General features: G+C 39.4%; 1 protein-coding gene and 1 long non-coding RNA gene across 6 annotated transcripts in view; one reads left to right on the top strand and one right to left on the bottom strand.

Annotated features, from left to right (window-relative positions):
* The window catches only part of JAK2 (Janus kinase 2), a 92,685-nt gene extending 73,960 nt beyond the window's left edge, over positions 1-18,725 (bottom strand). For 3 of the 5 annotated variants that reach the window (XM_051642138.1, XM_051642134.1, XM_051642142.1), the window contains exons 1-2: positions 18,616-18,725; positions 17,871-17,989 (exon numbers count right to left, since the gene is read on the bottom strand). The gene's annotated coding sequence lies outside the window, so the exon portion shown is untranslated. Of the gene's footprint in view, positions 1-17,870; positions 17,990-18,109; positions 18,441-18,615 lie in introns of those variants that run through there. The other 2 variants (XM_051642139.1, XM_051642145.1) reach the window with 2 other exon arrangements.
* An 87-nt stretch (positions 18,726-18,812) lies between these two features.
* LOC127395601 (uncharacterized) lies at positions 18,813-19,662 on the top strand. Its single transcript, XR_007891828.1, has 2 exons — positions 18,813-19,181; positions 19,312-19,662. It is a non-coding gene; the product is annotated as an uncharacterized LOC127395601 (long non-coding RNA).
* The last annotated feature ends 291 nt before the right edge of the window (positions 19,663-19,953 follow it).

The raw sequence follows: 19,953 nt of genomic DNA, 5'->3' as shown, positions 1-19,953 counted from the left end.
TAAAAGTTAACTACAATATACAAAAAAGATGCAATAAATGGAATGGGACTGAACTGATTGTTATTATCTGCCTTTAAACAGTGATGATACAGTGCTTCCTGCCTCCATATTTCCTTGTCACTTTCTAGTTTCTTTCCCATCCTGCTGACTAGGCAAGCTATTTTTTTTTTTGGACCCAAAGGGAAAGCAAATCCCTTTGCTAACTTGAAAGACCCAGAATCATTATCAGCCACTCAGCAAGTCAACTTGCAAGTAATGAAAATATACTAAAAGTAGCACATCTAACAGATGTATTTCAAACATGAAGAAAATACCTACCAGGAGCAGTCCTTGCATCACATAAGACAGACAGTAACAACTTCACACTAAAATAACTGAGTAAACAGGGGAAGAAAGCGGGTCATTTCCCTCTCAACTGAAGACAGAATGTGGCAGCAAGACTCAATGTGGACCGCAAATCCATTTGGAAAGGACAATGACTCATGCAGGAACAAAACATGGTGACAGGCAGAATTATACAACCTAAGTATTCAGAGATCCTGAATGGACTTGAAAAGGAAGACAACTGATCTTCTCCAGTGATGCCTCCTGACACTGCAGTAGAATAAGATAGGCATATAGTAAAGGAAAAATCCTAGTTCTGCTTTCATTAAGGTATATCTGATTATACAGACTGACCAGCAGAGAGAGCTGCATGAACTGGAAAGCTGCTTCTCGAACAGGGAACGGAGTCAACTATGAGTAACAAAACAGCAGTAGAGCAGCAGCAGAGTTAATTATTAATTTAAGATAATTATATTAGTTATGCATATGTAACACACACACAAATTGACTAATCACAAGAACTGAACCCAAACAAACACATTCATCCAATTCTAATATACAAATGTTAGGCATCTTGTTAACATGAGAAGAATGCAGGCAGTTCTGAAAAGCTGGAGTTCTGAAAAAGTTCTTATATAAGAGTGGTATTTTTGAAATCATCAACACAGTTTACAGTATTGAAATAAGTGAGCAGTTGGTAAAGTCATGAAAGCAGGGGAGACAAATGTTACCATTACTGCAATTTCCAACAAAATCTTGTGAATGCTGGTTCATGACTGGAAACTTAAATTCTCGTAGAAAGAGACTGAAGGCAAAACTGAGAACATTTCATACAGGAAGAAGGTCATGAGCATACTTTTTCACAAGTCACTTCAGTTAACCTAAAAATATCTGTACAGGTTCAACAAGTTTTTGCAAGGGTTCCAACTTAGTATTGCATAAAGTTCCACTTCAAGAAAGAAGTGAAAAGCATACTTTAGAGAGGCTGTTATACAAACCAATTAGAGTCTCAGAGTAATTATCAACAGGGAATCAAAGCCAAGCAGGATTGTTTACCTTGGGGTTATGATTATTCATACACAGGTGCAATTCAAGCAAACATTTACTTTGTTTACTTTGGGACACTACAGTGTTGCCATATAGCAACAAAACTAAGAGACAACTATTACATGTGAAAGTGACAAAAGCTTATATAAATTAAAAATAGTAAGAAATTATAGACTAATGTAGCTGGAAGGGACCTATGGTCATCACTTGGTCTAATACCCGTGCTCAAACAGGTTCAAATTATGCCAGGCCTAAAGCCTATTTAGTAAAGTTTTTACCATCTGCAAAGATGGTAAACATTCACTGTCACTGTTGAAGTTGTACATATTTGCTACACTACTGAACTTTCAGGAGCAGCTCCTGACTAGCAAAAGTAAAACAACTGCAAGACCTGCATGAGAAAAAAAGAACAGTAACCCAAGATTCTACTCTTTGGTAGGGAATTTGCTATGCGACAAAAACAAATGGCAGAAAAGTGACTGGCTGAGTTTCAAACTTTCATTGGGCTAACGTAAATTCAATCTGTAGATGGAAAAAAAAGTTAATGCAGAGACACAGACTGATTCCTGAAAATGCACAGTAGCTTTTTGGATTCTACATAAAAGCAGAAAAGGATTCAAAACCACCAGGAGAGGTCATGAGATGGTTACATCTGCTAGCAAGTAAGTATACTCAATTTGTCAATAAAGTAAAATCATTTCAGAGAAGATCCATCTTAGTGAAGATGCTCCTAACTGTAAAATATTTGAAGATTAAAGCATTTTTTTATCTTTGCATTCTCTTCTCTCTGAAATCTGGACTGCCAGTGAATACAAGCAAGGAGTAACAACATGCTTCATGCTGTCCACAGTCTATTCGGCTGTCCCTAGCTCTCTTTTATCTTTAGAAGTTTCAAGTCAAGTGGAAATGAGTATGGGAGCTTTCCCATACCTCTTCTCAACACTTTACTTGTATCACAAGAAAGATTTGGGACACAGAAGCTTGTGAAGCATATACTAAGGTTAATAATAAACAACAGGATTTGCTACATAGAAATTTTCCAAAAGTAACAGGTGTACTGGGTGCTAAATTTACTGGTGGTTGCCTCCAAAACACTGTATCTTCTCTTCTGTCTACCAGAACAACTTTTTAATTATCTCAGCATTAACTCAGAAATCAACCTTAAATAAAATATAAACTCTTGCTACATAAGATCTGCTTAGATTTACTCAGCTGATAGCTGAGTCACATATTACTCAAATATTTTTGTTCATGATGTCCAGATAGCTCAAAATGAAAATGGCTAAGGTCTCAATTTAATTTTGTTGATTTCATAAGGGTTTGACTGAAAGCTCAAGCAGCGAAACAGTATTTGAATCCTGACAGCAAAAATATTAGAAATAAAATTAATCAGCTGCAGCTCAGTGAGATTAACAAATCTAATATACTAGATTATTGACTTACTTTTTACATATTAATCTAATGCATTTTTCATTTTTCAATTTGAGCCCCAAAAGAGCTGGGAACTTCAAACTAGGCAAGTATCAGAAGCTAGGTTTCTAATGATAATACCAAATCTTTTGAGTAGAGGTGCTTGGTTATTTTTATATCTACAAGAACAAAAAGCTATGATCCAGCTGCCGATCTTTTTAAAACGCCCTTGAAATCTGTCTGCTTCATGGCTGCAGTCATATATGCACTTATTATTGTTTTTTTGTTCTTAACAGTTTACGAACCTTATGTTACATTGAATGTAATCAAATAACAGAATTGGTGTTTGGATGAAAGCCACCTATATGTATCTCCAAAGCAGTGTTTCTTTGGATTCTTTCAACCACTATAGCAACATTATAATCTAAGTGCAAGGATTTTGTCAGTTTAATGCCCACCTCTTATCACTGCAGCAATAGTACTAGAAACGAATCAATGACAAATACAAACCTACCAGCATTCTCCATCTGTGTTAATTCAGTTGACCTTTAACTCAACCAACAAGAGGATCCTTGAAGCACTGAAACCCCCATTTTGTAAAGCCCTTCACAAACAGCTGCATTAGCATGGCCTTACATGTCTGCTAGGTCCCTGACATACAAGAAAGAAAGTGTGAGTACTCAAAACTTTTAACCCCTTCTCTCTTTTTACCCTTCTTTCTTCTTGGTGCTTTCAGTTCCTCACATTTATCAGGATTTTTTGTAGGAAGTGTTGATAACAATGACACTAAGCTTCCATACACCTTCTCATCCCAGCCTTGCCAGAGCTCTTTCCTGCAATGCTGTCTACCTCACCTTATTATCGATTCTACTCCAGAAGCAAAAAAATAAACACTCGTGCTGTTTTTCTCCTTCATGCTCTGCTTTTATGTATTTGTAAGTCACAGACATACTAGATGGCAGAACTGGATTCTGCCCAATCGCTAATATGGGAGATACAGCTGACAGTCAAAGGCTTCACATGCCAGTGCTCAGATCCTGGTGAATAAACAACATGTTCACTGAAAAAAGTGTATTTTCAACTGTGGACAAAACAGCTGAAATGTCATTATGTCTTTTTCCTTTTACAAATCCAAAGCTGTCACAACTGTAGTCCAACTATCTTCCTAGAGCTGCAGTTGCTCTCAAATCAGTCCCTTCTGTCTTGCCATTGCTCAGCTGCTGAAGACCCTCTTTACTGGCCCTTTATTTCACCAGCTTTTCCAATGTGGTAGCATGACTCTGACTAAATGCTTCTCCCTTTAACACAGAAAACCAAACATATTGCCTATACCGGGCCTGTAAAGCCCCAAAATACTTGCCAGGCTGAGCCTCCCATCCAGCAATACTATAATTATGCTGGCAGCTAAATTCCCTTCAACTTTTTCCTCGGTTTTATATTCTTCCCTTCTCTTTTACACATCATAATCCTCTCTCTACCCTCCAAAAGACATGAGGAAAAAAAAAAAAGAGGAAAAAGAAGAGAGGGGGAAAAGAAAACTCACAGCCTCTTCTGTGCTTTCTGCTTTAATTTACATTCTGTATTGTCTGAAAGTTCCCAACTTTAAATTCCTTTTCCTTAGTTTATTCTGGGCATTTCTCCATTTCCTCCTTCCTTTCCTAGCAGCAGGACTCCTAAAAGGAACTCATTCTGCCCTTTTGAGAAGTTAGGGTTTTTTTCTACTTTCTGTAGAGACAAAAAAGCCAGCTATCTCTCCCTAGTATTTTGCTGTCTTATCACTGAAGACCATACAAGTTGCTTTTGGAGCTGATAATCTGCAATGTCTTCTTGTGTAACGGCTGTGAAGTCAGTAATTAGAAATAATCTATTAAAAGTATAAGTTATTGATCAGGCTATTTATGTCACCACTGAACTTTGCAAGACAGGATTATCAGCAAACAGGCTGCACGCAGAGACTGACTTCTAATGAGGAAACAAGTTAACTAAGAAATTTATATAAGTCCTAGACATTTATACAGAAAGTATATCTAGAAAAAAGTTCTAGAAAACTCATTTTTATGCTATCATTAAGGGCAGTGTTGACAATTTTTTTCTTAGTTCCTGTACTAAAATTAATTTGTTTTTACTAAACCAGGATCAAGTTTAGATTATGGTGTTACTTTTATTAGTTCCAGCACTGTTAGTGAACTAATATGTTCATATACTTTTTTTCTCCTACTGCAAGAAACACACAGACATCAAATGATATGTTGCTGTTATTGAGTCTACATATCATGCATTTGTTAGAAATCAATAATCCGGTCATCACAGCAGTCCTGACAGTAAACATGTTCTTCATTCAACCAGGATTTCCAGGTTACAAAGGCAAAAACACAGACAAATTAACTAACTGATACTTCTACATAGAGCCTGTGTAATCCACCGCTGACCTGCCATTTCTTTCATTACTTCTACACACTTTAAGTATGGCCATAATCGTATAATGAGATTTGCTAAAGCCAGACTTTGTGTGAACTAGTCCAACAGTAGCATTTTGATTATCTACTTCGCTGAACACCAAGAATACTTGTCAAATGTTTTGAAACTAGCAGAAACAGTAGCATTAGTAATAATACATTTGCAATGCTCTAATCACATTTGGAAAGAATATGAAATTTTCTACTCACGCCCTGGATTAACTCCCATGTTCCAAAAAACAGAGGCATGTTATAATTTTACATAGTGATAAATGTTTATGTATGCAGTGATACTCTACTACATATTGTCTTTCATAAATAAAATACAGTTGTAGAACCTTTTACTGTAAACATTGCATATACAATCACGTATTTATGAGTATAAAATTGTTTCAGTACTTCAAGTGGTTCTAGTCTCATGCAGCAATTCACTACCCATCGTTAATACTGTGATCTGATATTTAATTATGCCTTTGAAAAGTTTTCACCATTACATAGATAAAAGAAAAAGAAATTGAAATATGTAGGAACAAACAGGAAAAGAGAAGATCATTAATTACGATTGCAAAACTAATCTTGTATGTCATCTGTGACAGTAAAACAGAGATGTGAGAAAACAAAAAGGTTAGACTGCTACTTTATCCCACCGCACAGTCTAAATAAGGAAAGGACCACAGTCTGAAATACATATTTCTGCACATTCCACCATTAAGAAACTAAAAAGCTACTGGTGAAAGTAATGTGTGCATGCACGTGTTAGATACAACATTTTCTGGGGAAATAAATTATAGTTCATTTTACAGAGAGTTTTAGTTCAAATGATGAATTCTTTAATGCTCACATACAGCCAGATGTTCTGGCCCTCAGCCATGCTGAATCAAAAGAGAGCAAGACACTTCAACACAGCCTGAACAGAAGCCCTGAAAGCCGACCAGCACCAATTTTTTTCTAGATCTACTATCTATACTAAGGTTACAAAAATAAAATTAAAAAATATTTTTAAAAATCCAGTCCTAACCACCAAAAAAGGACTTCTCTATTCTCAATACATCAGCCTCACTGAAATTTGAAATTCCGCAGTACTTTCCAAAAGCTAGAGCTGCTGGAATAATTAAACACATACATTAACAGTTAAGGTTAAAAATACACACACACAGCTTAGCAGTCTCAATTTCCAGTACAGAACCACTCATCTACCCCCAATTTCTTGCCCCTTTTTATCCATCTCGGTTATGTGTTTTTCCCCTCATTCGTAACACATTTTTCTTTCCTACCATTATCCCCCTGCTTCAGACTAAACATCAGTTCTCATCCAGACTATGCCAAGCCACCTGACAATCTATTTTCCTTCCAGATAAATACTGATTCTTCTCATTCCCCACACTTCAAAAAAATTCTAATCACAATATTACACCCTTGCCCACTGAGGTGAGTGGGCAAATAAAACTGTCTTCTCACATTTTTTCACAAGCAATTTGTTTCTTCCACTAACAAATCAAAACTGATTTCCTCTTCAAGATGAGCAACAGTTCTCCAAGGTGCTCAAAACTTGCCTGGAGAGTTTGCTATAGCAAATCTGAGGACAACAACGGATCTTGAAGGACAAAAGGTTGTTTCACCAATGTAAAGAAAGATTAAATAGTTGGCTGGATCTGGGCATTTAAGTTTAGTTCCAAGTAGGTCAGACTTTGACTACCATCAAGAACAGAAAGTGATCTTAAAACCCACATGACTCCGAGAACAACCACACAACTAATGGCTGCAAGCAGGAATGTAAAAAAGCAACAAAGCCACAATAGGATAAATGTGACTGAACAGACAGAAAAGTTGTGGAAAAAAAAAAGAGATGGTAAGAAGGCAATGAGGCATTTGTAGGAACAAAGAGACAAAGCTCTTTAGGTACTTGCTCCCTCCTTACTTTAAGCCATTTTATTTCCAGAATCCTATTGAGTTCCTGCTTCTGCCTCTAAACTCACCTCCTGCTTCACTATTGCAAGGAAGGAAAGCAACAGTATTTTATCTGGTGTGGGAAAGTAAGAAAATTCCTTTCTTTATAGAACAAGAAACATAGCTATTCAGAAGAAGTAAGGACACATTTTAGTCTCCCTACTGTGTCTTTGACAGAGAATGTATTTTTTTACTTGTATCATCAGAATAGTTACCTTGTGTGTGGTGCAGTATGATTCACCTTAGAAAGTCCACTTTTGCAATTTAAAAAAACTTTGATTTTTCTACTACCTGCTGTGTAAGCTTACCAAGTCCATTTACCTTCATTGCTGTATCTTTTGTGCTTTTGCTTTTAAATTGTTCTTGTTCCCTTAATATTTCTCTTTCTTCTCCTTAATGTGTTAATAGGGAGGATGATATCCCATCTTATTTCCCTGACAGCAAAAGGATGTCCATGTTTGCTTTGTTTCTTTCTCTAAAGGCTCAGTGAGTAACTGGAAATTATGTCAAGGTGAGAAGGATACTGCACCAAGAAAAAGATAGTATTCTAAATTAATTCTAATGGTTAAAAGAAATACTTCTGAACCAGAAATAAGCAAAGCTAGTTTCAACTAGTAACACCACAGAGGCAATTCATGCATACTTACTGCTTCTGAACAAATACATTTCTGAAAGAGAGAAAAAGAATCAAGACAAAAGAAACTTCACTTAACAATTTGGGATTTATTAGAATTTCTTCTTTCCCCTTTTGAACTCATCTTAGAAAACAACCACATATTTTAGCTTATCATTATTTGGTAATAGAGGCAGAAACATGAAATTTAAAAAGCAATATAAAACAAAAAAGTGGAAACAAAAGGCAAATGCATATATAATTAGCTTCTCAAGTACAAGAGAGTAAGAAACAGAAGGATTTTAGGAATAAATAATACTAGTAGTACAAGTTCTTATTAAATGAATTTAGATATCATTAAATGATGCAAGAAATGGCATACTGATTCATCATACATTTATGTTCCTCAAGGGAAGAAACTTACATTCCACCATTAATTTTGTTACGGTGTAACTATTAAGAAAGGAAAACATTAAAACTAACTTGACTTGTGAATGCATATTCAAGAATCCAACTTGGAAAAAAGAACCAAATCCCACAGGGATACCCTTGCAACTAGCTCTGGAAGACATTCCAGCAAAACAGAATGCCTTGGTCTCATCTAATTGAAGCTTAATGATTTGACAAAAACAAAAGGCAGTCGTACTTAAGCTTTATGGAATGTTATACCAACTGGAGATCTTACAGAACCAAACAATTAAAAAAGCAAGTAAAATATAAAAATATGTATCATATGCATATAAACTACGTATAATTAAGTACTCAGCAATGTGAGGACAAGCCAAATTAATTTATTCAAATTGATTTAAAATCGCTTCTTGATGTGATTATATAAATTGAAGAGAACATTTAATATAAATCACTCTTGCATGTTTATTTTTAAGCTGTTGTTCCACACATTTAATCATAGTAGTCAAATAGTTCTTTTTACTATTTTTTAATTAAACAGACACACTATGTTGCATTTTTGTGAAAGAAGCGATAGAACTTAATGTGTTCTATCTAGACTTTGAGTTTTAATTATGACATTATGCTAACAACATTGGCTATGGTTTTCAAAACAGTAATTTTTAACTTATTCTGATATGCTGCAATTAGAAAATTAAAAAGTCACAAACACATACAAATCTAAAGAAAAATATACAGTTGACATTAGTAAATACAACACTTCTAACAACACTTTTTGCTATGTAAGTAAATAAATTTATCAAAACACACTTTACATTTCAAACTGAGTAATTCATTAAAGAAGGGATGCATTTTCTAGTCATAATGTCCTTTGAGGGTTTAAACTAAATGGATCTCAATTATTTTTATACATAAACTGGAAGAGGAAAATCTGCCCAGTTTGGTTGTTGAAAAGCTTCTGACTGCCTACTGTCCTGGCTTTTCTTTAGGACTTTGCCAATATTCAGATCTTATTTGAATTTAAAATTTCATGTCTTGGCCCCATCCCACACCCCCAGTAGAGAAAAAACACTGACAAACAGGAACAAGATCACAGCAGAGACCACATAGCTGGGGACTATGGCACAGACCCTGTGAGGATAGTCTGGAGAGCAGGGCCTGTTCCATCTGGACACTTTGGGGAATCTAACAGCAACCCCCAGTACCAACAAGGAGGTTATGAAAAAGACAGAGCCAGGTTTTTTACAGGAGAAAACACAATAAGCCTAAATTGAAACAAAAGAGGTTCAGAGAGGATGGAAGTAGAAAGTTGTCATCCTGGGGACAGCCCATCAGTTGGATTTGTTATCTACCTCCATCCTTGGAGATTTTTATGACCTTACAGGATACAGCTTTGATATCTCTTCTGATCTCTTTATTGACTTTGCTTTTCTCAAGGGTTTGCAGCAGAAATCTACTGAGATCCCCTCCACACTAAATTATTCTGTGATTCTATGAATACAGCATCTTTATTTAAATAAAAGTTACATTATTTGACTAAATTTAGGCCTCAGCAGAATTGTAATAATGACTTCCAAATTATTTTCTTTAAAACAAACAGTAAAGAAATCCTTTTTATCTCTATTAACTGCTTGTCCACTCAAGATCAGGGATGATATGCTCTTGTTTGCAAGTCACCTTTTCCTAGCTCCACGCATATTTAACCTATTGTTTTAACAGTATGACAAAGGGCACTCGAGGTCACATCCCTTCAGCATTCTCAGTCAGAAATACTTCAGCTACACTGTGACAAGTCTAAACAATACTGGGTTTCTTAGCCAAGACAGACCTCAGAAGGAGAGTAGTAGTTTGATGCATGAACACAAAGCACCATGCTGCTTGAAAGTAAAGCTTTTCCCTATTTCCAGATATGGCTTCAAGTAATCTAAATATTAAGCTGCTCAAAGATTTTTCACAGAAGTTGGTAGGCCAGTCCACAAGGCTACGTCAGGAATAAGAAACTAGAGAGACAATGTCTTCTGGCATATTATGACATGTCGTTAACTTGCTGCATATCAGGTAATGACAAACTTTAAAGTTCCTTCTAAAAAGTCTGACTGTAAGACATGTCATTTCACCACCTTGCACAGTCTTCTAATCACAGGATAGTATCTTAAACAATAAGACATTATATATTATAAACTTACTCAAAATTTTTTACCTCAGGTTCAAGAATTCCAAAAAATTGTGACAAAACTCACAGAACTACAATAAAATTGACAAGTATTACATCTTTTTTTATAAAACAAATTAAAACATTTTAACATTCTAAAGATAAACACTCAGTTTTGTGAGTTCACAGGCAAAAATCTTGATAAGCTATCACTCTGAGCAAGCAGCAGAGATTTTAGAAAACAGACTTGGAAAAGTAAAAAAGCCCAAGAAAATTATGGTAAGTGCAGACTAAAGATACCCCTCTAAACACTGTTAATATGTAGACCTGAATCTGCTTGGGTAGCAGAAACATGAAATTTTCAGTATCCTGTGCAATTTATATTGCTGTGGCTTCCAGCTGCTTAAGGATGTGCTAGTTCAGGTACATCCATGTGTATTAAAATCACACACACACATATATCACAGACATAGCTTCAAATTTATTTGGTTCTAATGAATTTTAGTCTTAACTCATTAACCTTAACCAGATAAACAACCTGGTTTAATTATTCTCCACTTTGATCTGAGTCTCTTTTGTCACACCACTTTTAAGTCTGCCAGTGCACAACAGTGCAAAGTTAAGATTCCGGCTCATCTTTAACACCCATCTTGCACAGCATCTCTAAGTCCAACTAATAGTTCTGCATTCTCATTACCACAAACTTAATTCTAACATGCTTCTCCCCAACTTCTGCATGCAAACCTCCAAAATACCCACTGGAATTCAGTGCAATTTCATGATCCGTCCTTTCAATGCCCAGAACACCATTCTAGTGTGTTAGGCTCCAGCTTCAGGGATCAAAAGACACACAGGAATAGAATGTCCTAATGTTAGCCAGCTACCTTGAAGTCACCTTTAACTGAAACTAGGTTAAGATACAAACAAACAGAAGCATTTATTCACAAAATCCCTGGTAGACAGCATAGTTACATAGGTTTATGAAGACCCAGATATAGAGCAATGAAAAGATAACCATGCCCTTATTTACATAGTTGTTAGAATAGTTCCAAAGTCTCAACCTTTTGGGAGCCAGCTGTTGGATTGACACATGCTTGATTGCCCATAGCTGAGGATTTGGATCTTGTGCAATCCCATGTCCTTAGATTCCACTGGGAACCCAACATTTATTTTGTAGCTCAGTCCATATTTGAGGTTATCCAGGATGTGGTTACATGACATTTTCTCTGGCACTGCAAGCCTGCTTAAGAAGTTACCCTATCCATTCCCCTTCCCTCGTGCCAGTTGTTTCAAAAGAAAACAAAAAAGTATTTTAACTTAGGTCACAGTTGTGTTCCAGTTTACAGCACAATCCTACAAAGAGTTGTCATATTCACAAAACTGAGGGAGCAGCAAAATCCAGTATGTGTGAGAGGCTAAGGAAAGAAACATTTTGTGTGCCAGAGACAGTGTAAGAGGACACTTAACACAACAAAAATACAACCTCTACCTTACTCTTAAATCTCCGGGACTTCATAATTTATATTTCCTGACACAAAGACCAAAATTCTTTCTCTGTTTGGATGCCAATCCGTTTTCCCCAACATTAGGAATTCTCCTGTCTCTTAGCCATCAGTTGCTAAGTAGGCAGAGCCAGCATTCTTCTACTCAGAAGAGTAATACGTCAAGGTATCAAAATATTAAAATCCAAGAGAGTGTCACTGTTTTACTCAGTGCAGAAATCTGAAAACTATGCACTTCAGAACATTTGTCAATAGAGTAAAAAAAATCTGTTGCTCAAAAATTGCGTATCAACAATGATCATCATACACAGAAGTCAGCTTTCAAATCCCACACAACTAATCTGAGACTCTAAAATTAGAGTACAATCTTGCAGAACTCACTTGAATCTGATTTTATAAGACAATAAAACTGAAGACACTTCTATGTACATATTATTGCATTACTGCAATACATTCTGTACCAAAATAAAAACTTCTAGTGGTTCAAAAAAGCACCTCTCCTATAAGAACGGGCTGACAGAGTTGCAGCTGTTTGGCTTGCAGAAGAGAAGGCTCCAGAGAGACCTTACAGCAGCCTTCCAGTACCTGAAGAGGGCCTACAGGAAAGCTGGGAAGGGACTGTTTGCAAGGGCTTATAGTGATAGGACAAGATGTGACAGTTTTAAACTGGAAGAGAGCAGATTTAGATTAGACTTTATGAGCAAATTATTTCCTGTGAGGATGGTGAGACACTGGAACAGGTTTCCCAGAGAAGTTGTGAATGCCCCATCCCTGCAAGTATTTAAGGCCAGGCTAACTGGGGCTTGGAGCAACCAGCTCTGGTGGGGGGTTGGAACCAGATGATCTTTAAGGTCCCTTCAACCCAAACCATTCCACAGAAAGAGTGGTCAGACACTGGAATAGGCTGCCCAGGGAGGTGGTTGAGTCACCATCCCTGGATGTGTTTAAGGGTTGTTTGGATGTGGTGTTGGTGGATCTAGTTTAGGGGAGAACTTTGTAGAGTAGGGATAATGGTTGGACTCGGTGATCCCAAAGGTCTTTTCCAACCTGAATGATTCTATGATTCTATTATAAAAAAGAATCTAGAGAACCTGTACTGTCAGTGTTGCAAAGTATGACAAAATAATGTCAGGATTAAGATGAGAAATGGCAGTTATAATTTCCAAAATCCATTTGTATGAGAAGCAGTTCTTTCCATGTGAGTTACACTTCACTCTGAGGAAACGCCTTTAGTAGTGTAACAATAAAGTTGAAAAACATGCAAGCTTTCAGGTTCACCAGTTCTCTTGGCAGCTTTCAAGCAACCTCTAAAATGGAAATGGTTTGAGTTCAATTTTGGTTCCTTCAATTAGAAGGAAAGGTTTTTAAGAGTTCTCACTTTATTTGACCCTTTTCCTTTCTTCATTTTCTAAGGATAACATTTTGCCTTTTCTACCTTTGCAGACTAGAATATTTTTTATTCTGCATGTCCCTGAAGGAATGCACTCTCATACAGACCAGTTGCTATTTGGCCCCAACTCCTCATTTCCAAGCACAGAGGAGTACTCCTTCATACAGCCTGATGCAACAAACGTATAAGTGGTTTTGTTTGCCCTCTGCATTTTGGCAGCCTTTCGCTCCTCTGCTTCAGAGAGAAGTATAGAGAGAGCTGAGGATTGCTGTCCCTTGTAACTGTAGTGTAGTTAACTTATGAACAAACATAACAGAGTATTGCTACATGTTGCAGAACCAGCACCAAACATTAAATCATATCATAATTCCCCACAACTGGGAAATCCTGCAAAAGAGAATATTTTTGCTGGCTTATATTGCCTACATTAGCATGCTGAGCACCAACTATACCACAGGTATGTATTTTTCTGAACATCATCCTCCAACAAGAACCCTTACTTGAAAGTTTTTAAGTTTAAGAGGCTTTTGTCTCTATAACCTCAGAGCCTCCTGTATTATTTGACTATCTTAATAGGTTCCCAAAGCATCTTTTTAACTCACACCCCCTTCCCTTTTTTATTGGAAATGAACGGTTGTTTTCCAATATCCTTTGTCCTCAAATACTCTTTCAATAGCCTCACAGTGAAGTTTTACCTAATATACTCAGTAAAACTCAGACACGACCTGCAGCCCTATCTCTATAACTGTATCCATGGTAGGTAATCCTGTAACTTAATGTTGAGATTAACAGAGTACCCAATCTAAATACACTGGAACAACTGAGGCCTCTAAAAATGCAGAAGTATATGTACCAGATTAACTGTATATTTATATGTAGCAAGATTAGACATTTAAAAGTCAAAGTTTTTCTTGCTTTAAAAATATGTCACAGTGCTGGAAACACAGGTTGTAGCACTACACGTCAAAGAATGATTAATATTTTGCTCATGACTACAAAATCCTAGTAGTCAACCAAGACTAATGGAGAAGAAAGACAGAAAATACTAATTTAAAGCATATTAGGCATGGTCTTAAAGACCCATTTTATATATGCAAAATATCAATGACAGAGTAAGAAATGTTGACAATATTCCTTTACTACAGTAAAAAGAAAAAAATCTCAAAGTTCTTGTCCCCAAACTCTGTTTTTGGGAAATGGAATTACTTAGTTTCTGCAAAAAAAAAGTCTCACAAACTGGTTTCAGCTGATTTGATAATTATTCTTATTAAAGGCTACAAAAAGACAACTCATTAAGACCAATAAAGTCACATAAAGAAACATTTTTTAATTCTTGTTATACATACAAATAACTTTAATCATAACATTTTGAACATATATAATATATTCATTTATTTAAGACACTTGCAGAAGACTTAATACCTGAAATCTTCTGTAACTGCTTGAGTATGTAAGCATCATGATAAAGGGAGTATCAGCTAAGGTAACTCCACTGTCAATAAAAAATGTTACATCAGGAACAACACATAGTTCAATAACTGAGGTAAATACCAGAAAACTTTCTACACGAATATGCACACAGAGCAAGAAATACCACACTATACACATTTATGCAAGCATACAGGCACTTTCAAAGTCCCAGCCCAAGGAATCTAACTTCAGTTCAACAAGACCAGAGAATGCTCAAGATCTATTCCTAAGCCTTCTTGTCTACTCAAGAAGTACTTAGGAATTTTTTTTTCCTCCACAAATATTTACTTTCTAGTACAGGGCAACAGGATAGAAAGCAAGCCACAAGTTACTTTTAAACATTAAATCAGCCATACCTCAAAAGCTACGATAACACAGGGGTTTATATCATCGTTCATGTGAATCAGATCTCTCTGAATTCAGTACTGCATAACCCACAGGGCTTACATTGGAGTGAGGCATCATCTTTTTTTCTTCCAGCATCTCACAGGTTGCAACCAACAGCAACAAGATACCTTACATTTGTGCTTTGTAGCTCTCATTGTATTACAACATGTATAACACATTTCAGTGAGAGATCACAGAATCACATCATTACTGAGGCTGGAAAAGACCTCTGAGATCATCAAGTCCAACCTATGACCTAACATCACCACATTGGCTAGACCATGGAACTAAGTGCCACATCCAGCCTCTCCTTAAACACCTTCAGGGATGGTGCCTCCACCACTTCCCTGGGAAGTCCTTTCTGACATCTAATCACCCACTCCGTGAGGAAGTGCTTCCTAAAACCCAACCTAAACCTCCCCTGGAGCAGCTTCAGGCCGTGCCCTCTTGTCCTGTCACTAGTTGCCTGGAAAAAGATCCCAGTCTCCACCTGACTACAACCTCCCTTCCGGTAGTTGAAGAGAGCGATAAGGTTCACCCCGAGTCTCCTCTTCTCCAGACTAAACAACCCCAGCTCCCTCAGCCTATCCCTATAAGACTTTCCCTCTAGTCCCTTCACCAGCCTTGTTGTTCTCCTCTGGACCTGCTCCAGCACCTCAATATCCTTCTTGAAGTGAGGGGCCCAGAACTGCACACATAACTAGAGGTAAGGCCTCACCAGTGCTAAGTACAGGGGAGAATTGCATCCCTTCTCCTGCTGGCCACACTATTCCTGATACAAGCCAGGATGCCACTGGCTTTCCGGGCCACCAAGGCAGTCTCTAGATCAACACAATATGAAGCAAAAAGGACCTATCTGTATATGGCAAATAAAACTGACTACAGTTCCTCAAGCAGAACTACTACAAAGAAGCTTCATTGTATGTATGTTTTCTTCTCAGGTCTCTATGAAGACATATCTACCTGATAGAATAATCTGCAAAAATCTCATACCCAGAAGTTCAAGAAAGCTCCTCATTTACCTTCTGATAGAGAAATCATGTCTGAAACAAGTTAAAGAAATACAAAGGCAAGCATGAGATCAAATTTTGACTCAGATCTTGCTAGTCTTACTCCTATTAATCATCTTACTAGGCTCATGCTGAGAACCTCGTGGGTGGAGACATATGAATCCATATGGAACGCACCAAAATCAGTGTACAGGCTTTGAAAGAGCTGCTTGATTAAGTTAAATGGAAAAACATGTAACTGTGTATCATCTAACAACAGTGTTACTATTTACATTTAAGCCTAGTCAAAAAGACAGGGTGTTAGAAATGCTAGACTAGAATAGCCTAATAGCCCTAGGCTAGGATAATTTGGGTTGAAAGGCACCTCAGTAGGTCATCTAGCTCAACCTTGTACTTAAAAGTTTTAGTTATTTTCACAAAAAAAGCCACGAGGTTTTGGTTGCCTTCTTCCCCATCAGGCTTTTTTTTCAAAGCACCATTAAAACAACTTAGTTAAATTATTCCATGTTTAATTATGTTAACCTGCTTTTTAATGACAGTTTTGTAACTTTTGATAGTAGTTATCTTTTCTCCATAACTAACACCACATAATTCATCTGTTTAATATTACTGTATTTCTGAATCTTGTTTATTTCCCTCAAGGTTCTTTCAGCCAAGATGCTAGATTATTTCCTGCAACTGCAAGCATCATTACTTAGCCTTTTGTTTACATAAGGTCATCCTGCAAAAATGCCCCAGAGCTCAGATAAGAGACCAACAGAAAAAAGGCAACCCCATTCGGTAACTGCTCTTCTTACAACTTCAGCAAGAAGATGCCACTGCTAGTACAGGATGGCAGTGACATTCACTTTACTAGTATCCTGTGGTCATGCGTAATATTAACCCCACGTAGTCTGGAAATGGTTATTCCACAGAGATTACAACTTTAACAGCCCAATCACCACAATCTTAACAGCTACATGTGAGAAGCAGAAGCAGTCTCCTTTCATTTTCCACTCTGCAGTTCCCGTCACTGTGATTTGATCAACAAGAATGTCAAACTATTTTCTCCATTCTGTAAACTTATTGCTCATTAAAACTTCCGCTCCCAGCTTCAAACAGAACTTCCCTATGTTGCTGTCGTCAGCACTTACGAAAACGAAAGACTGCAAATAGCTCAGATTTAAGGCTTCCCTGGAAAGCACACCACTGCTTCAAATCCCTATCATTTCACACAGAATGCTGAAGTTGTTTACTACAAAATCTCCACTTATACCACTCAAGTCACTTGGGATTCACTCTCATAGAGAAGACAGTGAAATCACCAAGGAACATCACTAACAATATTACTCCCGTATCATTTACTAGGGAGACTGGGCAGGGCAGCAGAAAAAAAAAAGCTAATCCATATAACTGATTGAAACAGCCCTTTTTAACCATGCACATAATCTTTCTATAATCCCTTTCAATATTGATTTTCCATAAAAGATATAAACTTCAATAATATTTCTTTCTCACCTAAACTACATTTGACTAACAACACAAGCAAGGGAGAAGCAGATGACAAACTGGGAAGATGTAACAGGGCTAAAATGTCAGAAATACTGACCATTAAGCAACTAATCTCAAGAACAAAACGACATTTCAGCCTGTCAGTAGCCATCAGGATCTTCCCAATTATGTTTCTTTCTGCCCAACAACTGAAAGAGTCTAGTCGATGTCTCCCTGGGAACAAACAATTTACGAATTACCAAAGCAAGGTATTATTTTCTCACCTGCTCCAGACTGCAGAGGTGAGGAGGGGAAATCTGAAGACCATCAGCAGGTTCTAACGAGACTCCGGTCGCACAAAAAGCAAAATTAATTCTGAAGTGGTTTTATCCGCAATCCTTTTCTAAAAAACAAAACAAAACAAAAAAACAATTAATTAATTCATCACGCCTACCTAAGGCAACATTTCCGCACCCAGAAGCAACTTCAACACAGAGAAAAAAACACAAGATGCTTCTGTCACCATTTGCCCTCGTTCTGCAAGGTGATATTTTTATTGTTACGATCATCACTGCTTAGCGGCAGACGCCTTCTCGAGGCAGTCCTGCGGCAGAGCACAGCCCCGCCGCGGAGCAGCGGCGGCCAGCCCGCAGGAGGGCCGGCGGGCCTCCCGCTCCCGCTCCCGCACCGCCCCCGCCCGGCGAGCCCCCCGGCCGCAGGGCCGCCGCGGCGGGAGGGGCACGGCCAGACCCGCAGGGCCTCCCGCGCCGACCGGGAGCCCGCCTGCCGCGCTCCCCCCGCGGCACGGCCTAGAGAGGGGCGGCCGTCCCGCCGCGCTGCCCGCCGCCCCACGCGGGGCCGCGGGGCCCAGCGCCCTCCCCCTCCCTCCCCGCGCAGGCCCCGGGCAGGCGCTGCCGCCGCAGCCGCCTCTCGGGCCGGCGGGACGGGACGCCGGACACCGCGAGGTGTGACCGCCGGCCGGGCCCCCGCCCCGCACGCCCCGCCCCGCCCCGCACCCCCCGCACTCACCGCGGCGCAGGCCGGGCCCCCCGGCGCGCGCAGGCCGCTTGCCGCTGGGCGCCCGCTCCCGCCCCATGCACGGCCCCGGGGCGCGCGCCGCCGTGCCCGCCGCTGCCGCCCAGGGGAGGGGAGGGGCGGGGCGGGGCGCCGGGGCCGCGCCCCCCGCTGCGTCATCACGCCAAGGGGCGGGGGTGCGGGTGCGGGCGCGGTGCCGGGCGGGGGCGCCCGCGCCCCCCTGGGCAGCGCGGCGGGGGCTCGCTCGGCCCCGGGGCTCGCTCGGCCCCGGGGGACACGGCCGGCGGGCGTGCGTCAGCGCGGGAAGGGGAGCCTCGCCGCGCGGCCCCCGGTGCGGACAAGGGCTTCTTGTCTCTCAGAAATGCGCGCCTGCTGCCCTCACCCGCCTGAGCCGCCGTGCGGTAAAACCTGAGGTGCGGACAAGGGCCGTGGGCGAGCCCGTGCCAGCCTGAGGGACAAGCCTTGCCTTGTGCAGGCCGGGTAGGCGGCAGCAGTGCCTCTCTGCGGTGGTCTCGCTGGACAGACGTCTTGTGTGAGCTGGGCCAAAGGAAAAAGGCAGGGTATGTTCTTAAGCAGCGTGTGTGTGCGCTAGTTCTGTCCTGGCTCCCAGGATTTATTGCAAAATGCCCACCCCTTTTCTGTAACTTCTTCAGTGACGAGTTTGTTCCTTGTTTTCTTGTTCATGCCCAGTAAACTTGCTTCATCTGAAAGCTCTGGAACGGTATTGTCAGTTACAGATGAGTAAACAGAGAAAGAGCTTGTTGACTGCTGACATGAAGAGATGGCAAGTTACACAAAGAATAGCACTAGAGTCAGAAGACTTGGTCTACAAATACATACTGTGAGATCTTTATCCAGGAGACTAAGGAAGACCTGAAGTTGGGACAGGGGAAAAACTAAAAAGCTGTGTAGAAGTTTGATGATGAGTCTCAAAGCTACCAACAGATTCAGGCTCATAACCTCCACTGATTTCAAAGCAAGCTGTTAATTGTCATCTAACAGTTTGGTACTGTCAAATAAATAACCATTCTCTAAGGATAAGCTTATCACTGTCATTTCTACAGTGCTGTATGTGGGGTTTGTTTACTCTGTGCAGGAGAAAAGCACATCCAGGTCATGTAATGTCTTACAGAAAATGAAATCTAGAGCAACTGAGAACTAGAACCTAACTCAGAGTGTACATTGCTTTGCATATTTGGCTTCCTTGAACATGCACTTTAAAGGTACCTGGTGTTGTCAGTATGAAGTCAATTGCAGTAGACTTTATGCTAGTATCTCTAGCCCCTGATCTCATCAAGAGTTTCTTTGGTATTACATCTTCTAATACGTTGC

This window comes from Apus apus, chromosome Z (assembly GCF_020740795.1).
Source record: "Apus apus isolate bApuApu2 chromosome Z, bApuApu2.pri.cur, whole genome shotgun sequence".
Lineage (NCBI taxonomy): Eukaryota > Metazoa > Chordata > Aves > Apodiformes > Apodidae > Apus > Apus apus.
Note: the sequence above shows the minus strand (reverse complement) of the source record. Positions and strands in the feature narration are given on the sequence as shown.